At 41.4% G+C, this 16525-nt stretch overlaps 1 protein-coding gene across 2 annotated transcripts in view; it reads left to right on the top strand.

Annotated features, from left to right (window-relative positions):
- The first annotated feature begins 6020 nt into the window (after window positions 1-6020).
- Window positions 6021-16525, top strand: part of LOC113530691 (synaptotagmin-2) — a 48492-nt gene continuing 37987 nt past the window's right edge. The window contains exon 1 of one of the 2 annotated variants that reach the window (XM_034314745.2): window positions 6021-6395. The gene's annotated coding sequence lies outside the window, so the exon portion shown is untranslated. The remainder of the gene's footprint in view (window positions 6396-16525) is intronic. The other variant, XM_034314723.2, reaches the window with a different exon arrangement.

The following is a 16525-nucleotide window of genomic DNA, read 5'->3' on the forward strand; positions in this document are numbered from 1 at the left end:
AAGAAATATTTCATGGATAGCTTTAAATTGCATTTTAACTAGTTTGGGTTCTGTGGGTTAAAAAGTTCAGGAGTAAAAGGTTACAATAGATAGATTAGAGACATGAAATAAATCTGTGAAAGGTGTGCCTGGCTACAAAATGTTTGATTCCTCTGTCTTAAAAGTGTGAAACAGAACAAAAGAGCAATAAAACAGGACAGCTGGCAAATTTGTGTTCCTTTGTATTCCTACAAAGGAACAGAAGCCTTTGTAACAAACAGATATGAGCAGCTGGGTCATTTCAGGTTCTACACACAGACAACCTTGGACACAGCAAAGCCATGAACAGAAATAAATAGAATATCTGGGCTGCATTGCACATGGATGCCAATCATACAACCTTCACTGGTACTTAACGTCAATTGCAAAGGGCACTATGCATGACGTCCATTATCGCAACTTCCTAGAGTGTCAGACATAGTGTTACAAGATGTTTGGCATGTATGGGACTCACTGTTTTCCCCACTTCTGTGTAACTGCATTCTATATTACTCACATATTTTTGGAAGCGCTAACAAGCATAAAGGCTACTTTTAAAATGGTACTTTAAGAGGTTTACAGTATGTGCCAAAAAAATGACACGTCAAACAGAACAATAAAATGTACTAAATATATACTAGTAAAAATGAGTAAATACATATAAAATGATAAAATAATTAATAGTAAAATGGCATTTTTAACTAAAACTATGACATTTTAATTTTAGTCATCTAGCCAAAATCGTCTTTTCACTGCACAGTTACTCTTGGCCAGTGTGTTTTTCATTGACCAGCATTAGGAAAACATCCAGCAGAAGTGTGTGTTGGTGCAGCGCTATGGACTCTTTTTTTACGAAAACCAGACACAGGGTAAAAATGATTTCCAGTAAGCCTTACAGCTGATTATTCCCTACAGAAACATCAGCATTATAATCATCTTCGCTCACTCACAATGGAATTATGTTATGCTGAGTTTAATCTTCAAAGATACAGTAGATATGTCCAGAATTGTTGGGAACCACTCAGCAATAAAAAAACCTCCAAGCTGGATATGGTTTGTGGAGGAATTTATTCACAGCTATAAGGGTAAGGTAAGGTTAAGTGACATAATGATGGGTCGCTAGATAGTTTATTGAAATGGTGTATGCATTATTTTTATATTGACCTGAATTCAATTCATTTGCATTAACTGCTTTGGAACAAGATAAAAAATTCTGGATAGGTGAAAGATAGCATCCTTTTGCTACTGTTAGCTAGCTATATTTATAGTTAACTGAGAGCTGAGTTAACACTCGTAGTACGAAAGATGAATGAATTGTTTAAGTGACAGATGTCATCAACAGCTACATGGTAGTCACTCTAGGTGAGGAGGAACGAAGAGCCACTCAAAATCGAGATTAAACTCTGCAGGTTGCCTTGAGAGTCTGTCAAATTAGCTTTATCCCATTGTAACTTCAGTTTATTTTCACTCTAAACTCAACTTGCACTGATATTTCACGCTTTGATTCCAATACAGTTTGTAGTTTTTCTATAACACTTACCGTAAACTGTGTTTGACACGGCCATCGTTGTTGTTATGGAAGTGAAGTTACCATGCGAAGGCTACTTCTGCCAGCAAAAAGCTGTTGTGTGTACATGTGCTGCAGGCTGTGTTATATTGCCTATACTGCAATTACACCAGCAAATTAGACTTCTTGCAGCAACTCATTTGTTTCATAGCATTTTTTCCCCAGCTAGTCCCAAATACTAGCTTTTTCTTCTGTGATTGGCATACACCGCTGGGCAAAAAAATGGGCCAGGCCCAAAATGGGAAAACATTAAGCTTTTAATGGTCTTAACAACAAATCATTGGTCAGGAAATGAGCAAGAATGAAACAAATAGATAAAGGAAGTTAGTATGGGAAGCTTTTCCCTTTGGTTTCTTTAAATGTTTAAGCCTTGTGATTCCTGATGGGTTGCATCAGGTGCGGCAGATAACTAAATAATCACTAATCTTTTAAGAAAAAAAAAAAACATCCCAGAAGATATTTTTGGAAAATTTTGTACACTCAGTCAGACATGTGTTAGCTTGAATTGTACATCAAACATTTTCATCATGATTTTACCTTTACGTACAAGAAGACTATATAAGTGAATTTCCCTGTTTCTAGCTTTTCCCCAAACAAACAGTTCACTGCAGCAAAAGTAAACCAGCAAATGGAGGCACACGAGCTCTCAGGAGTGCATTTGCTTAATTCTTGCTAGTTTCTGACCAATGATTTGTTGTTAAGATCATTACCTTAACATTTGCCATTTTGGGCTCTTTTTTTTTGCCCAGGAGTGTAGACCCATGTGAAGGGAATTAAAAGCACCTACATCACTTTTACTCTTTATACTATTCAGCTTGACGTTTACACCTGAATGTGAGTTTGGAAATGTAGTATAGGCTACAGCAATTAAGTGTCTAAAAAGCAGACTATTGTTTAAGTGTACGTTTTAGGGAGCTGACATCGAAATAAAAATGCAAATGAAAAAAATTGCTCATTGACATTTACCCTGACAGTTTAAGAGCAATTTAAATTAGCCAATTAAGTCCTGTTTAGATTTAATACGATGTGATTTAATACTTGTGACAGGACATTCACAGAAAAGGTTACATCTTGAGGAACCTGGAAATGAAGAGCTGAAGGTCCTGCTCACATTGACTGGGACTACAGCTCCCTCTGCTGTGTGCAATTACAATGACAGGTAATTAGAAAAATTCAGGAGTTTATGAACCAAAAAACCCCAAAAAACTTCACATTACAATACGCCTACTACACTACATGACCGAAAGTTTGTGGTAACTTGATCATCACATCTGTATGTGCTTGTTGAACATCTCATTCCAGATTTAGTCCCCCTTTCTGTTATAATGACCTCTACTCTTCTGGGGAGGCTTTCCACTAGATTGATTTTGGAGCGTGGCTGTGGGAATTTGTGCTCATTCAGCCTCAAGGGCATTAGTGAGGTCAGGCGAGGAGGTCTGGGGTGCAGTCAGTGTTCCAGTTCATCCCAAAGGTATTCAGTGGGGTTGAGGTCAGGGCTCTGTGCAGGCCACTCACTCACTTCTCTCCAACCTTGGCAAACCATGTCTTCAGGGAGCTTACTTTGTGCATAGGGGCACTGTCATGCTGGAACAGGTTTGGTCCACTTAGTTCCAGTGATGGAGCTAAGACATCCTAGACAATTGTGTGCTTCCAATTTTGTGGCAACAGTCTGAGGAAGGCCCACATATGGGTGTGATAAGTGTCCACATATCAGGTGAGCACATACTTTTGGCCATACTGTGTATGTAGTAGGTCAAAATAATGAGCCACATATATTTACGATAAGTGGCTTTCTGTTTGGACATAATCCTATATTTTGTGATCAGTGATGCTCAGTATTTCCATGATGAAATTAATTAGTCATTTTTGTTCTTCTCTATATGTCCATACAGAGTGTACACTAATGATCAGATGTGAAGTGCATGTAGCGTTCACAAGTACACAGATTGGAATACTTTGCTGCACTGGAGGAAAAACGAATAAAAAAAAAAAAACAGGTTGGGGTCAGGGAGTGGACCAGAATATCCAACCTTCTAATACCGGTATATAATATCTGACACTTCAGTGTTTTTTAATATAATAATAATTAGGTCAACCATTAGAGCAGTTATGGGGAACCATGAGACCAGCACCAGTTTGAGGTTTGCCCTGCTACTGTCATACCTGATCTAGATGATAAGCTAATTATCAATTATATAACTGTCAAGCCATCTAAAAGATGGAACAAGTGTGTCAGCAGGAGGGTGTTAACACCTGCATTAGAGGGTAGGCCAGGGAAGTCCAAATTTATCCACAAAGGGCTGGTGTGTATGCAGGGTTTAAATCCAGTCAAGCAGGAGCAACCCCTCTTTCACTGAATCAATTGTTTTCTGTTTTCAGACAGCTGATGAGTTGTATCAGGGCTGCTCTGGGTATAGTTTAAAAAAAAAAACAACAAAATAAACCTTTGCAGATAATACTGCACATCCCAGGAGTAGGCAGTCTGTCTTGATCTTTAACATGCAATACTGATGAGTAGCTAATGGAGTACAAACATCCCTAACCAGTTATTCATTGTCATTCCATTAGCTCAACTTCTTCTTATTGTTTGTATCAATTAGAACATTGTGGAAGGATGAAATAGATCCTATCAGGTTTAGCATGCATGTCATTCGTTGCTGTTGTGTCAAGCCAGCTGAGCAAACAAATGATACTCTATGTCATGTACACATGAAAGCAACTACAGGATTCAACAGCTTAACATGAGATATGGAAATGCGTATATCATTTAGTGCACAAAAAAAGGATACGGAAACAATTCACTGCTTGCTGAGTTGGTGACGTGTGGTGTTTTTTTATTTTTTTATTGTGACTTTCATTGAGCCTGGGAGAGAAAATAACTGCCAAAATGATGTCTGAGTAGTTCAATGCTCATGAATCCTTTTTTTTTTTTTTTTTTTTTAATTACATCCTGCTTGAATTTCTCCTTTAAATTATAAGATGTCTGCCTAAAGCTAAATCCTGCAGTGCCAAGGATCTCTCCAGATGCAGCAGAACAACACCATTTGGATGTCTGTTACTCTCTAAAAGGTTTTGCTGCCACCTCAGTCTCTGATTAATCTAATCACAGACTCACTTCTGGGTTTGCGTGTCCATTTGGCATTCAGAGACACAAGTCGTGTCCCAGATGTTATAAGAGCATTGATTTCCCAACAGAAATCATACCATCAGTCACAAATGCTGAAATGGTTGTTGTGTTACCACCTTAAAATCCTTTCAAGAAAGAACATTACAGTTGTGTTAATTCTCTGAAATCCGGAATTAACAGCAAACCTTCGATTTTATATGTATTAATCAGGTGTAGGTTCTAGTTAGTGCGTCACAAGGAATTTCTACTCATTTATAGCTTTGCCCAGGAAGGCCTGCCTTTATTTGATTGATTTCAGATGCTGATCAAGTGCATTTCATTAGAGCTGAGGTGCCATGCAGCAAACTAGAATAAAAAGAGCTGAAGCAGAGTTCAGAAAAATCCCTGGGTTTTTAGTCGAACTCGTACAAACTAAACCTATCAGATCCTTACTGATATTTTTTATATATTCCCTTCAGTAAATACATAGACTGTACCCACATGCTGGGAACAGACTCTTGGTGTTGGTGTGTACCGAGGCTGATGAAAGCGAGCAGAAAGCGCATTATGGTGCAGTGGCTGTGCTGTAGTGAGAGAGAGGCTGACAGTGAGTAATGAGGTTGCTGATGAAGCCAATTGGTGGTGTTATTCTGGAGTTTCTGACTGCAAACCCTTGAAGTCTACAGGCTGTTCTTGCCAGTTCACCACAATGTTGAATAATTTACACACAGCACATTACCTACATGCTGCTCTCAACAAAAAGCACAGGCAGACTGGGCTAGTGGTACTGCAGAACTACTGAAAAACACCTTCTTCTTCTCCAGCTCCCTCCCTCCCTCTCTCTCTCTCTCTCTCTCTGACACACACACACACACACACAGTGGGATGCTGAGTGAGCAGGGGAATCTGCGGCCAGTCTCCCGGCAGCCCCCCTCCTCCTCCTACACACACACACACACACACACACACACACACACACACACACACACACAGCGCGCACACTGCTCATTTCCAGCTGGAGTCTAATATTGCATCCATACGTCTCCATCCAAACCGCATACTAGCGTCCTAATTAGTGTGTCTGAATAGTGCGCGTTAATAAAGGCGCAGTTTATTACATAGTGTTTAGTAAGGTGTCATGCGGTTTGGGACGGAACCTACATATTGACTAATGTAGTAGGCATATGAACTACTGTAGGAGAGAAAAGGGGTGGGGCCACTTCGGAGCGCGTGCGGCGATTAAAAAAAAAAAAAAAGAACTCACGCTCGACCAATCGGAGAGAAGGATAGTTTTCGTTGGCCAATCAGAGCGCGCTGCCGGGAAATACAGCAGTGAAACGCCGGAGGCTGCGATGCTGAGAGACGATTGCGGTGTGTGAGAATGAAAATGTGTGTATCTGCGCATCCGCCGGTCCCAGCACTGAACGCCGTGAGGCCACTGCTTTCCGGAGTGTGTGTGTGAACGTGTGTGTGTGTGGGGGGACCTTAAGAGAAGAAAAAAAAACAACAACAACACTTTAAAAAGCTATAATTTGGTTATTTTTATGAGGAGGATAAGCCAAAGTGCTGTGAAATTTCAGCTTTCGTTTCTGCAGAGCGACTCAGAGTGTCCTGCCGCATTTGGCGAAGTTTTCTCTCCCTCTCTCCCTCCCTCCCTCCTCCTTCTCCGGCTACAGCTCCTGTCGCAGTACACCTCAGCCCAAGGTAAGCATCCTTACCCCTTTTTTTCTTTCAGGTAATGCTTTAGGCTGTTCACTTTTACACTGCGGTTTATAACGGAAATCTGTACCCGCAGCCCTGTTAGTTTTTTTTTCTCTCTCTCTTTTTTTGCTTTTGAAGTTGGTACCAGACAGTGAAAATGCTGTGTAGAGGATTGAAGTGGTGCATGGATGGGGATGGGGGGGCGGGGGGGATGGAGGGGTGGTGATGGGGGGTGATGGAGGAGATGGATGGGGGAGTGATGGAGGAGATGGAGGGGGTGGTGGAGGAGATGGAGGGGTGGGAGTGTTGGGGGTGGGGGGGGTGGTGGAGCAGATGGAGGGATCGGAGTGTTGGGGGTGGGGGGTGGGGGTGGTGGAGGAGATGGATGGGGGTGGGATGGATGGATGAAGGAGGAGATGGATGGGGGTGGGTAGGGGGTGATGGAGGAGATGGATGGGGATGGGAGTGTTGGGGGTGGGGGATGATGGAGGAGATGTGGGGAAACGGAGGGAGGCGAGGCTTCGCTACAGTCCAACTTTATGTCCCCGCCCAGACAAAGTCTGCGCTCTGCAGTGTCTGATTACATAAGAGCGGCCGATGTGTGGAGAATGCAAAATAAGGGTCGGACAGGGTGGAACTGCTCAATAACTACCAAACCAACGCAAGAGTTAGACGAGGTTATGAGCCACACACAGCAGGCTGCACTATATCTGCATTGACAGAGGACGGTTAGGAGAGTGTATTAATGTTTATTATTTACCTTAACAATAATGCCACTGAAACTATGAACCTCCCCAAAAAATGTAAAGTTGCCTCCTTAAATCTACTGAACTAGAGTTGATTCCCAGTTATACAAGATATAGCAAAAGTCTCTGAAAGGGATAACAATAAAAGTGTAGGATACACATCAAATTACAATCAGTGAAATCTATCTATCTATCTATCTATCTATCTATCTATCAGCCGATAAAGCTAGGTCAGCCGCTTTTTGCTGAGACAGCTCTTCTGAGCAGCACTCACATAGATGAGCTTCTGTCCCATAAATCTTGTTCACTGAAATATCCCTTTGAGAAAATGTGAAAATGAAGAATTTCATATATATATATATATATATATATATATATATATATATATATATATATATATATATGATATCTTGTGCTTGTGTTAATTTGATTGTGTGTGTGTGTGTGTGTGTGTGTGTGTGGTGTGGTGTGGGAGTTGTTCATTCAGTTCTTGTTGAAGGGTGGTTAAAGCAGACTGGTCTGAGGTGAACGATAAGCAATCACTAGCATTGTGCATCCGATTCAATAAATCTCTTGCCACTGCCACATGTAGAAATTCCCTGCTAGCACAATGAGATCTGCAGTGGTGTGATGAAAAAGGAAAGCAATTCAGGAGGTAATCTCATCGATTGCAGGGGATGAGGGAGAACAGTCGGCGAGGTATCAGACTGGGGGTTGGAGGTTTGCGAGGAGGTACGCGCATGTATGGTTCAGTTCTGTCCTTGCGGGGCCAGGCGTAATGAAGGTACTCGCTGAGATGTAAAGCAGAGCCCCTTGAAGGAGGTGTCACATACACACACACACACATACACACACACACACACACACATCAACTACTGGATTCTGAATAGCGCTGGCCAGATGGTATTCTGTGCGTATGTTTGCGCAGGGCACTGAGGGGAAACAACTCATCCACGGTATGTCTTTAAAGTGAATATCTAGTTGATGGTTCATGAAATTGAATCGGGTTTCCCTGTAGTAATAATGCTGCAGTTTCACACTGTGTATCAGGGTCCTTCATGTGTGTCATTCACAATTACCACAGAGAAAATAAATACTAATACAAAAAAAAAAAAAAAATAGGAAGGTGACATAAGGGTGGCATGTTGGTGCAGTGGGTAGCATTGTCGCTTCACAGCTCCGGGTTCCCTGGATCAATCCCCTGAGCTCAGGTTACTGTCTGTGCGACATTTCAGATGTTCTCTTGTGACTGCGTGGGTTTCCTCTGGGTTCTCAGGTTTCCTCCCACCTCATATCCAGCATCATTTCTGACTCATGTCTAGTGTTCCCAGGATCTGTATCCACCATGACCCTGAACAGGATAAAGAAAGAATGATGAAGGAAAAAGAAATGTAAACATGGAAATTGAATTCTCAGTATTTTCATATAAAAATGATCCATCATGGTCTGAGCATTACAGCATAATGACATAGTTATGGCAAACTGAGCCTACTGGTTAGTTAGCTAATTAACTCAGCTAATGCAAATGATAAACAGATCCTGTTTGGTATATTTTGACATCCTGTCGTTGATTAATTTCCTATAACAGCACGTCCTGTCATGATTTATTCCTCTTATACCACAGCAATTTCACAACACTAATTATTTTTTACTCATTACAAAATCATACATTTCAGCAGTTTATAGTTATGTTTAATGTTGTGGAACATCCAAAAAACATGTTAGTTCCTGCTATCACTTACATTATAGCAGCTATAAACAATCAAATGAATAAGCTTGTCATCTTACCAAGAAACCAAAAAAGCCTCTGGAACACCTAAAGTTTCAGGTTTATCTCTGACTGTTACAAAACTGACACTGGAGACTCCTTCCAATGTTAAATAAACATCTTCTTACAGAAGTTGTTATACACGGTTTCATTTTATCTGTTTATGTGGAACGTCCACCATATAAGTTCCAGTGTAATTTATTACAATAGAAACTATACTGTATTAGAAAGAGTGTGTTAATATTAACCTTGCAGCTGGCACTACTGTCCGAGTCATGCGGTTTTAGAATTTTTTTATTTTTTTATTTTTTTGGAGCTTGACCTTAATTGCCTTTTTTGTTAATAACATCAGTAATGACTGCAGTATAAAATGCAGTATAATCAATTTTTGAATTATATAGCCTCTTGTTGTAGTTTGGGTAAACAATGCTTTGATAATAAAATGTCATGATTGACATAACTGACAAGTCAGTTTTGTTGACTAATTGTTGCAGCCTTAAAACAAATTCTGATGATCTATGTGTGACAGGTCCATGAAGTGTTATATTCATGGAAACCAGTATCACAACCCAGCTACCTAATATCAGTATCATTACCCAATTTTTACATTTTTGCCCTCCTGATTTCTGCCCTTTATTTAGCTATGTTTCACTCTGCATGCTGATGCTGTCCACTGCTGCTCCGCATAGGATGTTTAATTCATGTCCTTTTTAAAAGTCTCTCTGTTCTCCCTCTGACAACACTTTTACTTTTCCATGTCTTCAGTCTCATCAATCAGCTCCTCATGTCACAGCGTCCTAAACTCAGCAGCTCTGTGAAGATAATGTCTCAAGCACCATGCCAGAGTTTCCATATCTCTAATAACTGCACTAAAACAGCACTGGCTTTAAATTTATGATATTCACTGCTTGCACACTTTCACTCATGGTTATCTTGATGGTGCCTTATTTGTAGATGTCAGTGATGTGAAAGCTGTAAGGAAGTCCTTGAAAGCTGTGGCACATGATGTACTGAAGGTTCATTGCCTGTAGGCAGGAGGAATTTTCTGCTGACCAGCAAAAAATGGCTGTGTGTGTGTGTCAATGTAAGTCAGTGTATGTGTGCTCCTGAATCCATTGATGACCGTGGCCTACGGCGGCTCAGCCTGGCACAGGCACTCTGTTACACATGGTTGCTGGTGCAGTGTGTACCCGCTGAGTAACACACACATACATACTGCTCTGGCAGAACCTCCTTGCACTGCTGCCAGATGCCTCAGTGGAATCATACATTTAACTGACTGGTTTTGATTTATACCACATTACTGTGTGTGTGAGTGATAGAGGCATGGAGGGAAGAAAAACACTAATGCTGCTGTGTGGTGATTATTAACGAGGATGGAAGGAGAAATTAATCAATGCTGAAGAGAATGAACTAAACCAGACTCAATGATATGGGTCCAGCTGCAGCCTGAAGACATTTTTTTTCCTGTCCCATTTCATTCTGCTCCCCTTTAACTGCAAGAAATCTAATCATTGTGCTTTTTGATCTCTAAACTAGTACCATAACCTAGCTGTGTTTTGTGCAAAATGTTTGAAGACTATGGAGCTGATAGGATATATTGCTGTAACCAGAGAATGAAACAGTTGAACTAAAGGAAAATTAGATCAAAATAAGAAAATGCTGTAATGTTTGGGATGGGTGGGTGGATGGAATGAAGTGGCGTCGAAGGAGGTTTCCATATGGTACTAAACTGCAGAGATCATGAGTAATCAATAAAGGAATAATCAATGCAGAAGCCTTAGTGCTTGGTGAAAAGCTGCTGATATATATACACACCAATCAACCATAACATTAAAACCACCTGCCTAATATTGTCTAGGTCCCCCTTGTGCCACCAAAACAGCTCTGACCCATATAGGCATGGACTCCACAAGACCTCTGAAGGTGTGCTGTGGTATCTGGCCTGTGATTTGCGAGTTGGGGCCTCCATGGATCGGACTTGTTTGTCCAGCATGTCCCACAGATGCTCGATCGGATTGAAATCTGGGGAATTTGGAGGCCAAGTCAACACCTTGCACTCTTTGTCATGTTCCTCAAACCGTTCCTGAACAATTTTTACAGTGTGGCAGGGCGCATTATCCTGCTGAAAGAGGCCACTGCCATTAGGGAATACCGTTGTTATAAAGGGCTGTACTTGGTCTGCAACAGTGTTTAGGTAGGTGGTATGTGTCAAAGTAACATCCACATGAATGCCAGGACCCAAGGTTTCCCAGCAGAACATTGCCCAGAGCATCACACTTCCTCCGCCGGCTTGCTTTCTTCCCATAGTGCATCCCGGTGCCATCTCTTCCCCAGGTAAGTGACACACACGCACCTGGCCAGTCACATGATGTAAATGATTCATCGGACCAGGCCACCTTCTTTCATTGCTCCATGGTTCAGTTCTGATGCTCCCATGTCCATTGTAGGTGCTTTCGGCGGTGGACAGGGGTCAGCATGGGCACTCTGACCGATCTGCAGCTACACAGCCCCATATGCAGCAAGTTGCGATGCATTATGTGTTCTGACACCTTTCTGTCATAGCCAGCATTAATCTTTTCAGCAATTTGTGCTACAGTAGCTCTTCTGTGGGGTCGGACCAGACAGGGTAGCCTTAGCTCCCCACGCGCATCAGCGAGCCTTGGGCACCCATGACCCTGTCGTGGACCACTTTTGGTAGGTACTAACCACTGCATACCGGGAACACCCCACAAGACCTGCAATTTTGGAGATGCTCTGACCCAGTTGTCCAGCCATCATAATTTGGCCCTTGTCAAAGTCACTCAGATCCTTATGCTTGCCCATTTTTCCTGCTTGCAACACATCAACTTTGAGAACCGACTGTTCACTTGTTGCCTAATATATTCCACCCCTTGATCAGATGCGACAGGTGAGATAATCAATGTTATTCACTTCACCTGTCAGTGGTTTATCCGTGGCATGGTTGTTGGTACCAGATGGGCTGGTTTGAGTTTTTCAGAAACTGCTGATCCCCTGGGAATTTTACACACAACAGTCTCTAGAGTTTACACAGAATTTCGCAAAAAACAAAAAACACTAAATGAGCGACAGTTCTGTGGGTGGAAACGCCTTGTTGATAAGAGAGGTCAGAGGAAAATAGCCAGATTGGTTCGAGCTGCCAGGAAGGATTTAGTAACTCAAATAATCACTCTTTACAACTGTGGTGAGCAGAAAAGCATCTCAGCATGCAGAAAACATCAAACCTTGAGGTGGATGGGCTGCAACAGCAGAAGACAACATTGGGTTCCACTCACCCAGACTAGACATTTGAAGATTAGAAAACAAATCACCTGGTCTTTTTCCAGTCTTCAATTGCCCAGTTTTTCAATTGTCCAATTTGATAACCTCAGATTCTTGTTCTTGGCTGACCGGAGTGGAACCTGATACGGTCTCCTGCTGTCTGCTGTATTGTGCATTCTGAGAAGCTTTTCTGTTCATCACAGTTGTAAAGAGTGCTAGTTTGAGTTACTGTAGACTTCCTGTCAACTCAAACCAGTTCGGTCATTCTCCTCTGATCTCTCCCATCGACAAGGTGTTTCAGTCTGTAGACCCTCCGCACGCAGGTGGTTTTTCGGACCATTCTGTGTAAACTCTAGAGACTATTGTGTGTGAAAGTCCCGGAAGATCAGCAGTTTCTGAAATACTCAAACCAGCGCATCTAATATGATAGTCATTATTGAAAACATACATTTTTTAAAAATAGTTATAGTAATTCATTCATTCATTCATATTCAGTAACCACTTTATCCTGGTCAGGGTCGTGGTGGCTCCGAAGCCTATCCCGGTAGCACTGAGTGTGAGAAACCCGGGATGGGATGCCAGGCCATCGCAGGCACCATGCACACACACACACACACACATACACACACACACACACACACATTCACACTCATTTACCCCAGGAGCAAAATGCTGTATTCAACTAAAGGCTGTAACTCATATTTCACCACCTCTGACTAGAAAAAAACAAAGAAAACAGCCCTCAACTCAGAATTTGGAACTCGGGAACTAGGGACAGTCCTCTCAACTCCAAGTTCAGCAAGTGATGTCAACTCAACATGGCTAAACAAAGTAGCACCTCTTACATTTAAATAAAAGTATTTGCTTTAGATCAATCAACATACAGACATCAGCTTGTTAAATCTAAAACACTGGCTGTACAGTTCTCTGTAATACATCACTTATCTCAGTTAGCTGGCTATGTTGCTGCTAACAAAACGTGAACATGGAGGCGTCCAAGGATTTTTCCCACATTATACCTCAAACACACAGAGGTCAAAGATGAAGTAATTCTGAGCTCTGACTTCCCGCTTCTGAGGTAAGTCTAATGCAGAACAATTATGAGCTAATGCAGCACAACTATCTGCATGCTTTTGGGAAGTGACAGGAAACCAGACAATACACTCAGACACGAAGAGAACATGCAAAACTCCACACAGCAACCCGAGCTCGGGATCGAAATGGACACCCTGGAGCTGTGAGGTGGCTGCACCACCGTGTCGCCCAGATACAGTAATAATTTTGTCATTCACATTATAAAGCAACAACAGTCTTCTTTCTTATTGTATGTAATAAGGATTTATTCTATCAGATTTGTAAATCAAAAGTAGACTGTTCACATGAAATCAGTGTGTCTTAAACCAACGAAAGATTAATGGATCTGTGGATGGATGTCATAACAGTATGCATCCATCCAAACTGAATCAATAATGATCAATAAGCCACTCCAGCCAATTAAGTTCACAATCTCAGTAGATTATATTTAATTAATTGAGGAAGCCAAAAATTGTGATCATTATTAAAATAGTATTAATTACACATTTGTGTATTTCTTCTAATGCAATAACAAGAACCAAAATGGCTAGTGTCCAAGTAGCTTGCAGTTTTCTAAATAAGTCTAATTAAAGCAATGAATGAATATCAGTGTAGTAGAATTACTTGAGTGCCAGTTTTAGCTGCATTTCTCCTCCCACAAACAGGGAACCTAAATACAGTAAGAAAGTTAAATAACATAATTAACACACAAAACTAGTTTAAATAGGTTTGGTGATTTCAGGACAGAAGACAAAGGTAGCCCATATCTCTATATGTTCTCTTTTTCTAGTTTCTTGCCAAGACGTAATGCATTATTCAGCAATAATAATTTATATGATTATGTTGTTTTGCCTTGAATGGCAGCCTGGAAACCATATCCATAAATATACCACTACAATTTGTGTTACTGTTTATGCAGATAATTTGCATATTTGTCCTTATTTATAACCTCCAGGCTATGAAAAAGCAGTGTAGGTTTTACCACATAATTCTCTTTCATATTAAATAATTCATTTGTTCATCTCCAAAGCACTGAACACAAGATGGGCTCAATATGCCTACAGTAAATTCAAAATAAATCTGTACTACCTATAGGACTCTCCTAAATAATGTATAACTTACTCTATAAGCTTCCCATCAGCGTGCATGCCAGTCCCTGTGTCTCTGCAGAGAAGCACTGCTCTGCATTTTGATTCAGCCATTTGGCGTTTGCTTCTGTTGTAGACTCATTAACGTGTGATTGATGATGCGTGCAAACACCACGATCAAATTACCAGCTCAACCCGTGAGCCAATAAAGTCAGGAGACCAGCTGCAGGAGTCTATAAGTTGCTGCATGATCAGTTGTACAATCTTGCTGCCCTCTTCTGGTATTCCACTATTAAAAGAGAAGCAAATGTTGAGAAATGCCTCCAGCATCTTTCTCAATCTGCTGATTCTAAATTTTCAGCTTAAAAGCTGGTCACGGGACACGTGAATTCCACAACCAAGGATGGCTATTATAACCATATAGTTATTATTATTATTATTACATAATGCTCTGGATGTGCAGTTGAGGGTCTTGCAGATGATTCTAGGATGCAATCCTCTGCATATTAAAAACATGCAATTTTTTGTGTGTTTTAACATACCGAAGTGCCAGCTAAATAGGTTTGGACTAGTCTTTCCGTGGGCTAAGCCTTTTGCAGGGTGTTCAGTCAAACTGACCCAGATCTAGATACTTTAGACGCTCTGACTCTGGGGTTGATAAAGTGTCTCCTACCTTCCTACCTACAGTATCCCCAGACCACCTGAGTGTACTATTTTGGGTGCCTGAAAGGGTAACAAAGTAAGTGTGTGTGACGGTGCATGGGAGTTTGTGTGTGTGTGTGTCACAGAGCCATGTAGAGTGTTAGAAAGAGTACATGTGGGCCAGGGTGCCTGACTGGCCTAATTTGTTCGACCTTCGTGCGAAAGGAAAAAAACGCACTGCAGAGGAGAGCGCAGCCTAATTTGTGATACACCCTTCTGCCTCTAAGAGGCCACGACTCTTCCAGAACAATCCTAACAACTCCCTGGCCTCTCCAATCAGCTCCAGCCAAATTGATCTGCTCAGCTACTCATGAAATAACACAACTCCATCACGCCTTAACTGCAGTGCTGGTATTGATTGGTGTTACTTTTAACCATGGGGGGGTTGAGACACTTTTATTTGCAGGGGCTGATGAGTGCTTTCAAGGACCAATGATGTCTCAGGCTTAGTCATTTCTGTTTTTCTGGCTTGACTAGGCCCATTATAGTTCCTTCATTTTTGCTGATCACATCACACAAGCTGACTGCCTTTTGCACAATAAATACATGCTTTCTGTTGCAACAAATATAATGTTAAATGGGAGCATTTCAATCAACGATATTAACTGCCTTCCCCACACAAGCTTGCTTTCTTGGCTTTACTGCTGTTGTATTTTTTCATTCATTCATTCATTCATTCATCTTCAGTAACTGCTTTATCCTGGTCAGAGTCGAGGTGAATCCTATCCTACACACACATATGCACAGTCATTCACACCTCAGGGCAATTTACCATAGTCACTCCACCTACCCATGATTTTGGGAGGTGGGTGGAAAGTGGAGAACCTGGAGGAAACCCACACAGACACGGGGAAAACAGTAACCTAAGCTTAGGATCTTACCAGGGACACTTGAGCTGTGAGGCAGCAACAGCGCTCACTGAGCCATCCTGCTGCCCAGGTCAGATCATATAGTAATATACAGGCAGGTCTAGAGATATTGGACATTGACAAAGTTATTGTTATTTTAGCTGGCTACCACAGTATATTGGAGTTGAAATTAAGTAATCAATATGAAATCCTTTGCAGTCAATGACTATCTGAAATCTGGAATCCATAGACATCACCAGACGCTGGGTTTCTGCTCTGGCGATGCTCTGCCCAGCTTTTACTGCAGCTCTCCTCAGTTCCTGCTTGTTCTTGGGGCATTTAGCCTTCAGCAAGTGAAATGCATGCTCAGGTCAAGTGACTGATTTTCATTATTTAATTTCAACTCCAATATGCTGTCATAGACAGCTAAAATAACAATAAATTTGTCAATGTCCAAATGTTTATGTATTCTTGCTGATGATGATGAGGCACCAGCAGGCCACTGTAATACCTTACTAACTAGTGGAAAGTCTCTTTTACAGAGGCAATAGTGTGTTTAACAGCTCTGGGGAAAGTTATGCTGGGGATCATTGACATTTCCTTCATTTGCTTGATCAGAAACCTG

Source organism: Pangasianodon hypophthalmus, chromosome 2, assembly GCF_027358585.1.
Source record: "Pangasianodon hypophthalmus isolate fPanHyp1 chromosome 2, fPanHyp1.pri, whole genome shotgun sequence".
Classification (NCBI taxonomy): domain Eukaryota; kingdom Metazoa; phylum Chordata; class Actinopteri; order Siluriformes; family Pangasiidae; genus Pangasianodon; species Pangasianodon hypophthalmus.